This window comes from Carassius gibelio, chromosome B24, assembly GCF_023724105.1.
Source record: "Carassius gibelio isolate Cgi1373 ecotype wild population from Czech Republic chromosome B24, carGib1.2-hapl.c, whole genome shotgun sequence".
NCBI classification, from domain to species: Eukaryota; Metazoa; Chordata; class Actinopteri; order Cypriniformes; family Cyprinidae; genus Carassius; species Carassius gibelio.
In genome coordinates, this window is record NC_068419.1 from 9557043 (window position 1) to 9574930 (window position 17888).

Consider the following 17888-nt stretch of genomic DNA (forward strand, 5'->3'; position numbering starts at 1 on the left):
AGAAGGGCACATCTTTGAAATAAAAATCTTTTGTAACGTTGTAAATGCATTTACTGTTACTTTTGCTAATTTGAATCTTGCTAAGTCTTTTCCTAATCAAGTTCATTATTATTAAAAATACACATTTTATTGACTTTTACCCCTGACCTTTTAAAGATATTGTATATAGACATTTCTTGAACCTTCAACTTCATATATGTATTATCCTACTTTTTAAATGAGTTCAATGTCAATTATTATTATTATTATTATTATTGTCTGGGGCCCAGATTTTCAGTCTCAAAATATGATAAATATGAATAATTATATAATTATTATGGGTTAAAAATATGTAAATAATCTAAACAAAGAGTGAAATCTATGTTTATGAGAATAAAAGAATATTATGTTTGTTTGTTTGTTTGAAAGTGATTAACGTGTTAATTGCAGATTTTAAAAAATGTATTTGTATATAATGTAATGCCATATAATGTAATTTGCAGCAAAAAAAAAAAAAGTGTATATGTGGAAAAACAGTTCATAATTCTATGTAACACTGTGGCTAGAAAATGGCTTTATAAATAACATTAATAATAATTAAATACAGAATTATTTATTTAATTCAAAATACTCTTATAATATATGTATTAACTATTATTAATGGAAACTATAATTACAGAATTGAGAGTATTTTCAAAAAGTCTACAGGCTTTTAAAAGGGCTCTCTAAAGTTAAATTGAACACTCAAATAACACATGATATTAGCATCTCACACCATCTCTGGACCACAATACCACCACAGTACTTTATTATAAGGGCCATCAGGATATAAAAACTCAAAAGATGCTCCTAAAGTTCAGAGTAGCACGTTTACTTTGAGTCTACAGAGAAAGCACCAGCACTACAGCTCAGTAGCATCGTATCAAAACACAACCATGTTTTGAGGAACCATTAAGATGTTCCAAACATCTCCCACACTTTTCCCGGGCAGCGGTATCAAAGTGGCACAGGTGCCCAGTGCAGCTCTGTCCTTTGCGAGTTTTGTCCCTCATTTGTGTATTTGTGTGTGTAAACGCACGCGTTGTGTTTCTGACGGGCTGTCACACCTGTATGGTACTATCCCTCTTCAAGTCGCCTCATAGAATCACTCCTTCTGGGAGGCCAAGGTCTGTCTCTTTCATCAGCTCACAATGAAGTCAGCTCCCGTTTCCTCAATGGCTCCTCGGGCATCTGTCACAAGGAACCTGGAATATGAGGAGAAATCTTTCAATTAGCGAACAGCACTTCGTTCGGTTTTCATTCCCCTCCGCCACCCCCTCCCTAGACAATTAAAGCAGTCATCTTCAGTGACAGCTGGGTTCGTCTCCTCAGCCTCTGAATGAGTTCACTTTGCATGTTGTTAATGAGGCTCCTCATGGTGGTTGAGCAGGTACACAGAGCTGCTTCTGACGGTTTGAATTCAGCTCTCGCTGGGCCGCCCGCCGCTGTTTTATTCTATTTCGTGGAACGTTTGCTGGATAATAATTCCCAGTCATTTCTGCCGCTTTCTCGCTTCAGACACATATGAAATATATGAAATGGGGGGAGGGGGTCATGCGTGTGTGGGCCCCTCTGTATGCACTCGCTGTGCCCTGACAGTGGGGTTGAGTGCATATTTGTGTGTGACATTTCGCCGCGTGTGTGTTTGTGTGTGTGTCTGATGACAGAGGCACTGCCGGGCCCCTATAGAACCTGCCCTTTCCACATGCATCAAGCTTCCAGCTCTGACACTCCATCACCCTGAACTCTGACAGCCTCCAAATTGGAAGCACAGGCCCGACCAAGGAAGATATATCATTAAAACACACACACACTTTATACACAAGTAGTATATCCCTCTATCTGTCTGCAGAGCTCACATGCACACGAGTTCATAATTGAACAAATGTATGTTTCTTGGATATAGACAAAATCAGTAACGTTTTTAACACCTTTTTTTTCAATGCATGTTCATGTATGGAGCCATTTTTCTCAATTGTCTCTCACTCACATATGCTCGTTCCCTTCATATGCTCCCTACACACACACACAAACACAAAAATCCATAGCTACTTTCGGCAGGGAGGGAGTTCATATCAACATTTAAGGACTCGTCTGTATTTCTTTTTCTCTTTCTGTCTCGTTTTATCATAAGAACACTCAGAACGTTCATCTTGCTGCATAATGCTCATGCTATACTGCTCGCTACTCTGTTTTTAAAAGACGTGAAATTAGAATTTTTGTGGCATTTTGATTGTATCTGTTAGCTAGTGTTTCCAGCAGTTATCCACTTTTAGCAGACGTGCATATTTAAAATTTACGATCTTTCCCTAAAAGGAAAATGTAAAAAAAGTAGTAATGATGACTCATCCTGCACTACACAGATTTTTGGCCAATCAAATGCTCTCTAAAATTGATAATGTTCCTCCACCCACCCTGCCTCATCTGCAACCAACTATTTAGTAAAACAAAAAATAGTTACGTCTCTGAACGAATTGTTTGAACGAATGAAGGCTTCATCTGAAATCAAATACTCTCTAAATCACGTACTTCTTTTGAATAAGTAATATTTTTTGTTACCATTAAAATGTTGTATATAATGTATAGTATTAATGTTATCTGGGACTTATTATATTCGTTATTTTGCCATTTTATGAGTTAAATAACTCACCTTTCACAAACTGTATGTGCACTTCAGAATCTTCAAACAGGTCATTTTCGCCTAGTTTTATGAATATTATAAATTCAGACATATTACTCTTTTCACATCCTGTTTTTTTCACCTGATGTATAGTAGAGAATTAGCCTATGCATATTTGAATGCAGCACATTATTTGTTTCCTACTGTTTTTGAACGAATCATTGAAATAAATAGTTCAATGACTCACTTATAAAGACTTGTCGCCACCTACTGGAGTAACAATGTAGAGTTCAGAAAATAATCATTGAAGAAATCCCACCTTTTCACATTGACTTAATAATATTTAGTTAAGATAAACATGTTTGAAAGTTATGGCTGATAACAGTAAAAAATAAAAATAAAAAAATAAATGCATGATAGTCTCACCATCAAAAGCTAACAAATTATATTGGCATCCTGCCCATCATCTCTGTCTAATTATCTTCACCAGGTCAAAAGAGCATTTGCTAAATTATAATTTTAATGAAAAGCTGAATCCCCCTGCTTTTAAAAGCACAGTGTATTTGATGATGCATTCAGAGATGGGGGGTCAGTTCTTTGGGATGAAACACACTCATTCTTTCAAGTTCTTTCCCCTCCTTGTTCCTTTTTTCCAGCCTCTTGACATGTGTCACATTTTGGAATTCTGCTCTCCCAGGATAAATGCCAGATTACATGGTGTAGTATTTTTATCCTCTCTACATTAAATGAAACAGCTTACAACATCAAAGTGGAGGCACATCACACACATCAGCAAAAAAAGAAAAAAAAAATGAAGAAGGACCATAATATGCTTCCTTTGATCTTCCCCTGCTAATAATTATCCGGGCTACATGCAGGCATTCAAAGTCAGATTTGAATTAATAAGGCGACTGAATCCACAAAATGAAGAGACGTTATTTAAGTGCTCATTTGAACCCATCAGCTCGGAGATAAACTTGATTATTGACTTTTACGCTTGGTGTATTTTCAGGGAACCAACATGATCAACTGTTGTTTATATCTGGGAAGGTTAAGACATTATTGTGTTTTTACTGACAAAGTAATAATGTGAAACTGAACACGTTTTATTAGCTGTAGGTTTAATATCTTTTTAAGTTTAAAAGAAGAATTATTACAGTGTTCCTAACCTTATGTAAAAGAACAAGATTCCAGTGCATTGAAAGCAAAAATGCTGTGAGATGCACTTCAATAACTGTCAATCAGGATGCTTTCAAATTATTGCATAGTATATAATAAATAGGATTTAGATTTAGAAACACTATAGAATCTGTTGTGCATTTATTAGACATATTTCTGTTCTGTTAATAATCACCTCCGTATCCTAACATTAGTGACAGCTTTTAATTGTGCAAGATATTAATCAATGTAATGAATCAGACTTTTTGATTCTGTAAACACATTACTGGAAATATATACCATAAACAAAGAGTTATAATATTTAATGAACATGACAAAACATAGATATGCTACCCTTTGAAAGTTATTATAGTTATTATAATATTAAAATAATATTTACAAGATATTACTGTTTTTACTGTGTTTTTCTTCAAATAAATGCAACAGTGTTAAGCAAGCAAGATTTTCAAAACATAAAGAAAAATTAATAACCCCTAATTTTGAAATGCAGTGTAGTTCTAGATAATATAGAAAAAGAAGAATATGAACTGTTATGCATGTAAATGTATTCATTCATGTAAAGCATATGCACTAACAGTAAAGCAGATTGAATAATGCAGCATACTTTTATCATTATTGAAACATCATCTACAGAGTTAAATTTGCTTTATTAAAAATCTGTTTTATTGAACTCATTTACCTGTTACTATTTTAAGCATGTTAAAAGTTATGACCAATGATAGTTATAAAAATTTTAAAAGTATAAGATTAGTATTATATGCTATTCTGAACATATAGTAGCCTAATTGGTAGCTTCACTCTCAGAGGCTATACATGAATTTTTACAATTATACGAGAATAGGATATTATCATTGTTGAATCAGCATCTACTGAGTTAAATTTGCTTCACTAAAATCAGTTTTATTGAACTCTTTGAACTCATTTGCTTAATTCACGTGATGCAGAAATAAGAATTAATTCTGTTGTAATTGCTATATTCTGCACATAATAATTAACTTGACATCAAAGCTCAGCTGTGGTAAGCATTTACTCGGGAATGTAATATCTGTCTTTCCCTATGGCGTTATAATGAAAGCCATCTTCACAGGAGGAGACCACCAAAACCTTCAACCATGCTAGAAAATTCCTCAACCTGGACGAATATAATGATGTGATTGATTAGTCTCAGATGGAGGCCGTGGTCAAATGTCACTGTCTGGCCTCAGCGGGACCCCCCTCGTCTTAATCAGCACATTACTGTTGGTCTCTGGCTAAAGGAGAGTCCCTGTTTACCCCCTGTCTCAGGCACAGTCAAGCAGAACTGGAATAATGCTTTTCCCGCACTGCTGGAGGAATTGAGAATCAATACACTCGTGTTACAGGTCTAAGCTCGGGCCTGAATGAGGTTGTGTTAAGGATAACTGTGTATTTCAACAGTTCCACCAATCAGGGGTCAAATGTCTGTTTGTGGAGACAGTTGGTTCGGCTTTTGTACAGTATATTTGAGCCACAAGAATGTGCAGATTCATTGTAAAAACCTCAAATGAAGCTCACAAGATGATGTTGGAGAGGAAAGTAGACCTGAGGGAGGAACAGTGAGCAGAAGGAAAGCCCCTTGCTGTCCGCGCAGAACTTGAGTCATGATTTTTGCTCGCACTGTATAAAGTTCCTTGCTGTGCTTTGCTTCCCATGGAGGTCGTGTGGGGGCATGTCGATTTCATTCTCTTGGTGTGTGGACGGTGCAGTTTCAGAGGCGGTGGAATGAAGTGATTCAAACCAGAAGCCAGATTGCATGGAAATGTCAAACGAGAATGAGTCTTTTTGCCAACTTACTGAAAGTTTGTGGCCTCTATAGGAAAGGTCACATGACATTTTTTTTTTATCACCTCAATATTTAATGAATGTGGTTCAAAAGTCTGAGCTTAATGCTTTAATCAAATAACCTTCAGATATAGGGTCTGTTAGCAGAGTTCAATTTAAGAAGACTTATATTAGCAGTGTTAGGGTTCAGTTTAGGGCAGTGAAGCATCATTCTGTCTTTTAAGCAAGCACGTGTTCAAAGATGTTTCAGCTCCGATGGGATACCCATAAACTCCCTGCAAGCCGTTCACAAGCTTTCTGATCCATATTGCAAATATCAACCATTATCCGAACTCACCAGTTCTATACTTTAGTAATGTTCATGCTAAAGGATATTTGAAAGATACTCAGATATTTATTTTGAGTAGTGCTGCTGTCAAACGATTAATCGCGATTAATTGCATATGAAATAAAGGTCTTTGTTTACATAGTATATGTGTGTGTACTCTATATATTTATAATGTATAAATACACATCCATACATGTTTATATTTAAGAAAAATATGTTATGTTTGTAAATTAAATATATTAAATATAATATGAATATAAATACATACATGTAAATAGCATATAAATATCTTCCAAATATATACTGTATGTTTGTGTATTTATATATATACACATAATAAATATACACAGCACACACATATATATTATGTAAATAAAAACTTTTATTTTGGATGTGATTAATCACGATTAATCGTTTGACAGCACTCATTTTTAGGCACTATAAGTGGACAAAACACTTTAAACAAAAAATAATCTAAACGTTAAACACTTTTAGTTTAGTTTTACATATACTTTATAGTATTTATTATTATTTTAAATTATCTGCTGTTAGTATAATTACATTTTGGTTTAAAGTTGAGTTATTTTGTTTCTTTTAGTCAAGTTTTTATTTTTATTTCAGTTTTTGTTTTAGTAATTCAGCTACAACTTATTTTTCAGTTAGATGCCAAGACAACATTTTTATTTTAGTTTATTATTATTTTTATTTCCACATCAATCAGCAACCAGTGAGTAGTACACAAGCCATAGCAAACAAGGATCAAAACTGAAAAATAGCTAATAATAACAACACCCAAATGGAAAAAAACCTATATAAACATATATGTTTCAATATAGGTTTTGATATAGGTTTTTAATATATGTGACATATATAAAATTGGTCGTTTTCCTATATTATTTGTACATATATGAACACATATATATGCACCCATATATATATGTACACATATATGTACACATATTTATGTGCATACATATACCTATATAGGTACATATATGTATGTATATATGCACCTATATGTTCACTTATAATAGTAAAATTAAAATCCATAGCTGGTAGGGCAACATAAATAAAAGTCCAAAATGTAGAAATGTACATTATTTATTTACTCAAGATCAATCAAATAATAAAAAAACAAAAAAATATGAGCTGGGCATCATGTATGACAGTCAAAAATTAGATATGAGCTACAAAATGACCAGATCCTGCCATTAGCTATATAGAAGACATATCTTGTATGTATAGGGCTTATATGTGGATATGTGCACATATGCAGCATATATGTGCATATACACTGCATATAGGTTTCATATATGCACATATATCCACATATAGGTTCTTTCCATGTGGGCAATAAAAAAATAATAAGAAAGTGCATGCAGAATGTTTTTCTCAGCATGAATGCATCACTTGGGCCTGCTGTTGCAGTGAAGCAGCAGCTCCTCTTCTACAATGATTATGAGTCTTTCTATCAACATGAAACCGCATGCCATAGGTCAGTCCCAGTTGGAAAAGGAGACCATATTAAAATTAAAAGGAAAGTATAGAACTGTATTGCAAAACAGTACATTACATTTGTTGTTTATTTCTCTCTGAACTAAATCAGCCAATGCAGTGCAAGCAAACCGAAGCACGGTTTGGAGCCAGCCGGCATTGCTACATCAACAGGAACGTAAACACTGAACGCTCCATGTGGTTTTGGCTCGGTCGCGGCCTGATCATTATACGCTTTGATCATCTAAACCTGGAGAATGCAGACAAACCACTCCCTCCTCCAGTTTTCTCTCTTTAGCTCCAACAGCCAGTTACTGGTACTTAAACAGGCAGCATATTAGCATAAATTAGACTGCATGAATTTTTTAAAAACCACAGCATGTCGCACTGAGGTTGACAAATAGGCAAGTCGGTGAGTTAGAAACTGTGCGGCGGCATAAGCAAAGACAGCGGGGGTCACAAGCAGATGGGAATTTCAGCACACAACAGTCGTGTGATGATGAAACAGAAGCAAGGACATGTTTTGGTGCAACTTTTTTTTTTTTTTTTTGAGAGTCATTTTCTTTTATTATCCAAGCCATCTCCTTGACATCCAAGTGTGGGCGACTCATACGAAGCTTTGAAAAAAATCAGAGGTGTCGGCACAAATGCATAAACATGGAAATCATAATATGAACGCATGCAAACAATCACAAGTGTCCTCGCCGCGGCCCGCTTCCGCAGCTCGAGTGATCGAGTCTCGTTCACAGGGGGGCCAGCCTTATTACCACTGTGCCTTCGAATTTGTCCCAGACCGGGTATCCAAGCCTGTTTTTGCCACAACACACTGTAAATGTAGAAGGGATGCTGGGATGGCCAGTGGCCCACTGTGAGCCAGCTGTGATTTTTAGATTGCAATTCTCCAGCTGTGCCGCCCCCATCAAAATCGGCTCTTTGTTGTCGAAGAAAAGTGCACATCCGTGAAAATAGAGTCGAGCGGACCCCTCAGAGAGAGGACAAAGACAAACCGGTTCAAAGCTGGGCCGGGGGAACGAGAAAGACATTCGACCTTTCATACACACGCTTTTATGTTGGCGTTTGTGTGTGTGAGGGATTACCACACTCGAAACAAAATGGCCGTTCTCGGCGCTTCACAAGCCTGAGAGCGCACCGCCTAACTGAATTGTTGAAGCGTTCGCAGTGAATGCTCAAGAGTTGACCTTTGGAGCCAGTGATCGATATGGGGATATTTCGCGCGTTCAGTGGCGGGCCTGTTAAGAGACGGCTGAAGGGAGTTCTCGTCGGCCTGAAGGCTGAACGGAGTGGAGAGGTGGGGGCAAGTGGAGATGCTAGAGAGACTGATTTCATTCAGCGTGCCTTTTAGGTAAAATCAATAATGATCTATTCATTGAGTGTCTTGCGCGCGGTGTGGGCTGCCTTCTCCAATAATACCTGACAAAGAGCAGGAGGCCTCTAAACACCGACCAAGTCAAGCTGTAATGAAACCGGCTCTCACAGGTCCTTAACTGAGGCTGATATTAGCTTTGTGTAGACGGCTGTGCTTCAGTACTCAGGCCTGACCCGGGTCCTTGGGGAGCACCGGGAGTCACACTGACTCAATTCGGTGCTTACTCACACTGACTCAGCTCCAAAGGGAGCAACCGGTTAAGCGTGACACACTTAAACTTAACTTGACCTTATTTTGTATTTGGGAGCATTGCCTGTTAAAGACTCACTTTATTTTGGAGTTGTGCATCAGTTGTGCAAGTTATGAGCTCTCTTTTTGTCTTTTGGTTTTTTGGAGCTCTGTTGTCTTGCCCTTTGGCCCCTGTGTGGCCTGACACAGTGGCGCCTGTGTTCTGAGAAGATTTTTCAGTTAAAGAGAGATTTGCAGCTATGTAATTCTCCAAATCCTGTTTATATTGGTATATCAATCACAATGCAAGGATATACAGACAGCCACGTTCCTAACTATTATGTATAACTTACTATATATAATAATCTTTACAATATTTACTTTTATTAACAATAAATCATTTAAAATTTGTTTTCATATTAAAAAATAAATGCTAAACTTGTTTCTTAACAGGAATATATATATATATATATATATATATATATATATATATATATATATATATATATATATATATATATATATATATATATATATATATATATATATATATATATATATGTTGGAAGGTTGTTGTTGTTTTTTTACAATTAAAAGAAATTTATTTTTCTATAATAATGAATAATAATTTCCATATAACTACATATATACTACCCTCCAAAATCTATAATCTGGTTTAAAAAATACTTAATCCAGAATATATATATATATATATATATATATATATATATATATATATATATATATATATATATGTGTGTGTGTGTGTGTGTGTGTGTGTGTGTGTGTGTGTGTGTGTGTGTGTGTGTGTGTGTGTGTGTGTGTGTATATATATATATAGTCTTGATTGAGTCCCAGTGTGCCTTCTGTTGTTTAACATCCATGTAGCTATTCAATATGAACCATCAAAGCAGTGTTGTGCATAAAACCTTCATAATGGCCTTTCTGTCCATTCCTGCCTTGTTCTCAATTAAACATCATATTCCAGCACAATTAATGATCTTTAGAGGTTCTCTTTTTCATTAGAGGATTTTCTTGTCTCTAAAATTGTCCATCCAAGTCACTCCTTATAGGCACAATGTTTTCATTATGCCTCCCAGCCAACCCATTTTGTGGCCATATTATTTTAATTGTTCCACTTAGATGGTGTATAACATTAATAATTAAGTCTAAATGTAGAGTGATAAGAGTGTTATGATCCTTCAGGCCCAATGGCTCAGTTATTATATTGTGTTGCTCCCTTTTGAACTAATTAATGCAGTGTATGAGGTCACACACACACACACACAAACTGATTGTTGATGTGGTGTTTGGCTTCTGACAGAGTGCTGCATTAGAGGGACTGACAGGGGCCCTTTGGACTCCCAAGTGGAAGTATAAATTAAACATCATTATGTAGTGCAATCACAAGTGGAGATGGATCTAAGTCTTTCACCTTCTGGGTTCACTGGGGACAACTCATCAAATGGTCTCAGTAAAACATGAAAGATAAGAACAATGTTTTGTTGTTGTTGTTTCACTTGTTTAGAATGGTGTTCCTCATTTGAAGAACGTGTTTGTCATGATTTATTGTAATGTGTGAAATTGCACATTTTGGTAGCTTTTCAGTTGTCCAGTTGTTTCACAGATCACATTTCACATTACACAGTTTAGAAAGTTTATGATCCTTGATTTTAATTGTTTGAGACAGGTTATGTACCTAAGTTGTGCAAGTTGCATTGATGAGCTAGTAGGAGATGCTAAATTACTGTCTTTATGAGGAGTCAATGAATCACAAACGATTGAAAGATTTGTTCAAAACGCTGATTCGTTCAGGAACCATACACTGGCGACAGTTGATTCAGCTATGGTTATGTTATGTATTTACATTCGTGGAACATAATGGACAATGTAACTGTCAACGCTATGTATAAAATGTAAGTAACTCTGTATATTAATTTATAGTGTTTATTCAATCTTTGGATAAAAAAATATAAGGTGTAGTGCTTTGTCAGTTTCAAAACTATGACTTTTCTATTAGTTTTGTTCTTATAAGCATACAGAGTATTTTTGATTGAAGATCTGGTTGATCAACCACAGTTATATCATAATTAAAATTAAGCAAAACAACACATGTGACTGAGGTGTATTAACATGACCAATTGTTTCAGTAATGGCAAAATGTGTCTGTAACCACAGCTATCCGATTTAAAAAAAAAAAAAAAAGTGAAACACACAGCACTGTAAATACTGCTAAAGTGTGGTGGAGTATATTTGGTGCACAAAATGTTTTCTGACCTCTGAGCTTCCCTCACATTTTAGTGAAAATGAAGGGGGAAATGAAAAGGAATACCTTTCCCTTTCTCTCATGTAACCACTTAACCATCTCTATTCAAGAAGGGGTTGGAGCTCCAACATGCCTGTGTTCGTCAATCCATGGTCACTTTCTCTGAAGAGACAAAATCTTTTCATTTAGATGAGAAAAGAGTACGTTTAGTGTCACAACATCCTGTTTGCTTGTTTACTCCTATCTACAGTGTCTATCTATTTATCTATCTATCTATCTATCTATCTATCTATCTATCTATCTATCTATCTATCTATCTATCTATCTGTCTGTCTGTCTGTCTGTCTGTCTGTCTGTCTATCTATCTATCTATCTATCTATCTAAAGACTGCATTTGGCAAAATTAATCCCAGCAAATAAATAGGAATATTTATATTACTGTATTTATGGTATATGATGCATACCAGATAACATATAGAAATATTGTTTTGCATTGATTTTCTTTTTATACAACATGACTCTTATAAAGATTCTATGCTTAAAAAATACTACAACAGGAAGAACATTGAAACCGGTATTTAGATGTGTGTGTATGTTTGCCCTTTCCTGAATTCCCAGCTGAGATTTCATCTGCTGTTGTGTTGAGTTGAGGTGTTTTTAAAAATATGCTGGTTTTCAGACCAAAAGGGTCCAAGGTTTGTTTCTTTGCCCATTTGAAATGGAAAGTAGTGGGAGGAGGGAGAGAAGCAGCAAAGGGGAAGGAAAGCATGTTTGATGAAAGGCGAAAATGAAAGCAGTGTGTTGGTGGGACACCATTATAGCCTCAGGCGGGCTGATGAAGTGCTTGGCTTATTAACAGATCCATTAAAAAAAAAAAGTGTGGTCTAGCAAACACAGTCTGCTGAGAGATAGCGGTGCCATGGCCAAGCTGTGGCCAGACCTTTACAACACAGGCTTGCTGGCCCTTAATGAGCTTGGCCTTGACACACACAGATACACGCATACACATACACATACACATACACACACACACACAGACATGTAAACTGGCCTTCATCTCTCTAGCGTCGTTATAAACCCTTACAATATGGCTAAAGTTCTGAATCATTTGGTACAGGTGTGGTAAGTTCACAAAATATATATTTATATATGCATATATAGCAGTCGCTTTTATCGAAAGCAACATATATTGCATTCAAGGTACACATTTTATTCTCTGGGAAAGAGCCCATGACCTTCACATCACAAGCGCTGCACACTATTATTTGAGTTACAGGAATTCTGTAACAAAGCAGACTAAATAAAAGAAATGGGACAAAATATTAAGTTGTCAAGAACAAAGTTCACATATGTCAGGGCAACCTGAGATTAAATCATTTATCCATACATGTATGCATATGTTCCTTCTGTATAACACTCAAAAGATTACATTTTGAAAAATGTCTTAGTTTGTCTTTCTTTGTCCATGCATTGAAAGTTCCCATCATTCAGCAAAATATCTTCATTTGTGTTCCATAGAAGAATGAAAGCCATACAGGTTTGGAATGAAAGCGTCAAGCCTAAAAGTAAATTCATTTTTGGGTGAATAGTACTTCTAAGTCACTAAAATCAATATGTATACAAAGAGGCAATTACAAGTATAGTTGGGTTCAAAAGGTATATATTCTGTTTGCAGTTTCTTTTTCCTTAACTCTGTCATGTAGACTTGATTCTAAATGTTTCTAGAAGGCAAGTGCTCTCTATTGATATTAAAGGGGCCATATGGTGCTATTTTAAAGATCATTATTTTGTGTATCTGGTGTAACGGAATATGCTGACGTGCTTTAATGTTCTAAAAACATGAAAATTTTTCAAAAACTGAAATGAAACTGCAAAAAACACAACACAACATGTAAAAAGACAGTATAAAGCCCTATTCGGACGGGACTACTTTTCTAAACTACATTTGAGTTTAAATTCTTACCACCTGAAGTCTGCGATTTTCATGTACCAATTCGGACGGGACTAACATCTCCGTGTTTATTGCAGAGGAGGGAGGGTCTGATTTGTGCGTCTGGGCGTCACAGAGATCACGCGCTCTGTATGCGTGCATTGCATTCATTCAGAATGATTGGCATTTAGTATTATTACACAATAAATACTAAATGGCTAGTATAGCAAAACCATGTTAATGTGTGGTTCCTTTAGTTTAACTTATTTTCCTTTTTTGTGTGTGTGTAGTAGGCTAAACCTACCGTATGTTTAATTTTCATAAAGGTACATATGTAATTAAAACATTACGTAACATTATGAGTGCATAAATGAATGTGAGTAATCTTACCAGATGCTAATATTACAATAGCCGGTATTAACAGTTTACGTGACCTTGCTCTTGATTTTATAATTTGTATTTTTTTTTTTTATTATTATTTCTTTGCCGGTAGGGCAACATGTGCACGGTAAGAGCATCTACGGTAATTCACTTTGGCCAAAACACTCAAGCAAACGCGGCAATTACAGACATTCGCATTCAGACTGGATTAGTTTTCTCAGAGGATCACTGATTTTCCTGAAAAACAGTAGGTAATTTGCTCTGGAATTATCACAGAGGTTGTGTGAGAAAAACACAGACTTGGCAGATTCGGACGGGATTAAAATCACCAAGGTCGTCTGTGAAACGCAGATTTCTCTAACGATCCCCTGTAAAACTAGTCCCGTCCGAATAGGGCTTAAGTCATTATGAACAGTAATTATGTCCCAACTGGATGCAACAAATGCTTCGTTTTTAATGGGTTTTAATGTTTTTGTCCTGTGTGCCAGTGTTCTGATCAGTACATGCCATAACAGTATGGTGAGGGGTGTAACATTTCCATCACACGCTTGAAGCATTCATCCAATCACAACTCGTTGGATAGCAGGCCAATCAAAGCACACCTTGCTTTTCAGAACTATGAGTTTTGTAAAAACACAACGCATTTCAGAAAGGCGGGGCATGGAGGAGAAACAATAATGTACAGAATGTGGAGAATAATTGATGTACTGTGATGTAAAATATATTAACAAATCCTAAATACATATCAGTAAATATGTATCAGTAATGACTATGAAAAGCTATTATTATTACCTATTACTGTGGCAGACAAAAGCTCTCCAAGTTGAGGTGTCCAAGTCGCAACATCTCACTACTGGGGTGCCTCAGGGCTATGTTCTTGGACCACTTCTCTTCTCTGTCTACATGGCATCATTAGGTTCTGTCATTCAGAAACATGGCTTTTCATACCACTGCTATGCTGATGACACTCAACTCTACCTCTCATTCCATCTTGATGATCCGATGGTAGATGCTCGCATCTCAGCTTGTCTAACAGACATTTCTTACTGGATGAAGGACCATCACCTTCAACTCAACCTAGCCAAGACAGAACTGCTTGTTTCATCACAATTTCACCATCAAGTTAGGCACATCAACCATTGCTCCTTCAGAAACAGCAAGAAACCTTGGAGTTATGATTGATGATCAGCTAACTTTCTCAGATCACAATGCTAAAACTGTACGGTCCAGCAGATTTGCTTTATTCGACATTAAGAAGATCAGGCACTTTCTTTCGAAACATCCCGCACAACTCCTTGTTCAAGCTTCCAATGTTTGATTGCTTCCAATGTCCTCATTTGTAAGTCACTTTGGATAAAAGTGTCTGCTAAATGACTAAATATAAACTGAATTGTATCCATTCACTGTGTTCAGACCAACAGCTTCAGAGCAGATATCTTATCTTACTCTAGTTTAGGTCTACCTGGCACCGGAAGTAAGTGCTTTTGCCTGACAGTAAAATCAATGTTCTCCTCCACGCTACAGTAGGGGCTCAACAGGCCCTGAGCACACTGAAATAAACAGCAGGGCTCTCTTTATAGGCTGACACAGCTTATAGGTCCTCCCTTATGTTGTATCACTACTAACTTAACACCCTACCTGCAGTCACCAGCAGACTGTGTATGTTCTTGTGCAGTCTTATCTCTTTTTAAAGATACGTGATTGGTCAGCGCTGATACAGTGGATAAGTCTTTAGATAAGGTAATATACACATCCAATCAAACCTGCAAGACCACTGTGAAATGAGGTGAGCGCGCTGGTAATGATGAAGTGTGTTCGGCCGATATTTTCCGCAATTACTGCTTTTCGTCCCAGTTGTACTTCTATTAAGGCCCTACAGAAACTCATGAATTCATTAGTGCAGTTCCAGTTATGAGATCCTTTTAGGTTTTGCAAGAAAAATGTAAACAGTGTTTTCCATATGGGTTTGAGCGGAACATTAAGTGGGAGTTCTTAGAAAAATAACGTCCATTAACATCTAGATGGAAAAGTAATTAAATGTTTTTCTTACACCTATAAGTGAGTGTACACAACACATCTTGATCATTGATTTAAAAATTATATATAAATGAATTAATTAAATAAATAATTATGTTAAAATGATGTGTGTGTGTGTGTGTATGTGTGTGCACCATGTGATTGTACACATGTTAATCAGTGATTAAATACATTTATAAATAAATAAATAAAATATAATATAATGTTAACAATGTTTTCCATATGGTCTTGAGTGGAACAGTGGGAGTTCTTAGAAAAACAATGTCCATTAACATCAAGACGGACAGTAATGAAGTTATATTTTTGTATCCTATTTATAATATAAAATTGAAATGTATTATATATCAGGACAGTTATATCCCCCTATTTAATGTTACACCCACCCTTTAAAAAATATTACAATTAATTTTAATTTGGAAATGAAACACATAGAAGATGTGTATTTGGGTCATTGTATGTATGAATATTTTTTGAATAAATTAATAGATCTGCTTCATAAGCTATCCTATCATAAAATGCCCATTTTATAAGTAAGTCCTAAGAATTATAAAAAATAAAAAACAAATCTGTGTGTGTGTTTGTGTTATGGGGGGGGGGGTATTAACCAGTCCTCTTTATTTTTTCTCCCTCTCATCTTCATCTTCCCATCCTTCAGTGCTTTTACTTACAATGACTGAACAGATGGATCGTGAGATCCACAGTGCCACCGAGAACAAGAGGGTCGCTCTGTTCTATCAGCTCTGTTTGAAGAAGAAGAAGAAAAAGTAAAAAGCAGGAGTCCAGAGTGTACTTGAGTGTAAAATCCCATTCTGATGTGCTCGGACGGCTTCCTTCTCTCATGTACCGGAGTAAATTAAAACCTCCCTCACTCTTCCCTACGGTCAGATACAGATTACGGTCCTGTTTGAAAGCCCTGCTATTTCTCCACACAAGTGCTTCCATCTGATCACTTGCTTTGTTTATGGGTCAACACATTGTCTTGCCCGCAGAGCACAAACGTCTTCTGCTCCATCTTCAGACTGAGAGCATCTTCCAGAGATTGACGCACTTGATACGCATTACAAGGAGCATCTATCTGCCGATTGCCTGGTTTCTTTGAATTTTACCTCAACTGAGGCTTTCTCAGCTCTTAGGCCCTTTCGAGAATCAAATAATTTATGTGGGTCTAAGTATGTTTTCTGATCCTGGACTCATTGAAAGGATCAAATGATCTTTGCACGCATGGCTCAATAAAAGATGTGCGCTCCATGGAGAGTCACAAAGTGATTTCAATATCTACAAGATGTTTTCATATAGATTCAGGCTTGTTATTTAGCTTTAGTGCATTTTTCTTCTATTAGTTGGTTCTATTAAGAGCAGGGTAGTGATACTTTGTGCTTTTTTAAAGTGAAATGAAGTTCTGTCATTATTTTCTCATCTGTATGACATTTTTTATTTCTTGTAGAGGAGAAGGTTTGAAGGACGTTCACATTGATATTCTCAATACAATGAAAGTAAATTAATATATAGGGACTGTGATCTTTCAATGTATGGAAAAAAAGAAAATTAAAAACTGGACAAAAAATATTTCAGCAAAAATGTGCAACAATAATCAAGTTGTTAAGATGTGTCCAGATGCATTTTGTTAGATGGTTTATTGTCTCATGCATGCCTAAAGGAATAGTTAATCCTCAAGCCGTCTGCCACGTCTCTCACCACTTCATTCTTTTTAGTGGAATATTTTCTAATTTTCTGAGAACAGGGCAGCCTTTTCCAAAAACCCTGTGTCAAATTTCAGAACTGTAACTGATTTGTATGTCCCTCTTACTAAAGTTTCAGGATGTTTAAGACCGCACATGCTAATTAATGTTTATTTTAATTGCAGTGCATTTAAATTTCTTCTGGAGAATAAATAGAAGCGATGCTATTTAAAACCATTTCAAGAGAATTTCTTTGAGCTGACAGGAAAACTAATATTTACAGACATTTTTAGGGCACATTTGCTGCCTGGGACTCTCAATGCAAGGAAAATGCTCATTACCATATATTATGATTTAGAAAGATATGCAAACGAGCTGCCATAATTAAAAGCAATGTGTAATCTTCTCCACATTCCTAAGCACAAGTGCCACAGCACTGTCAAGAGGGAATTAGCGAAACACGAGCACCCAAATCAGAACTTTTCTCTTCTGGAATGCAGTGTGCTAATGATCTCTGCACTGAGCATTAATTAGGTTTTAA

The 17888-nt window shown here is 36.1% G+C and overlaps 1 long non-coding RNA gene across 1 annotated transcript in view; it reads right to left on the reverse strand.

Moving 5' to 3' along the window:
* Positions 1 to 758: 758 nt before the first annotated feature.
* Positions 759 to 17888, reverse strand: part of LOC128013673 (uncharacterized) — a 31423-nt gene continuing 14293 nt past the window's right edge. The window contains exon 2 of the long non-coding RNA XR_008183365.1: positions 759 to 1223. This is a non-coding gene — a long non-coding RNA (uncharacterized LOC128013673). The remainder of the gene's footprint in view (positions 1224 to 17888) is intronic.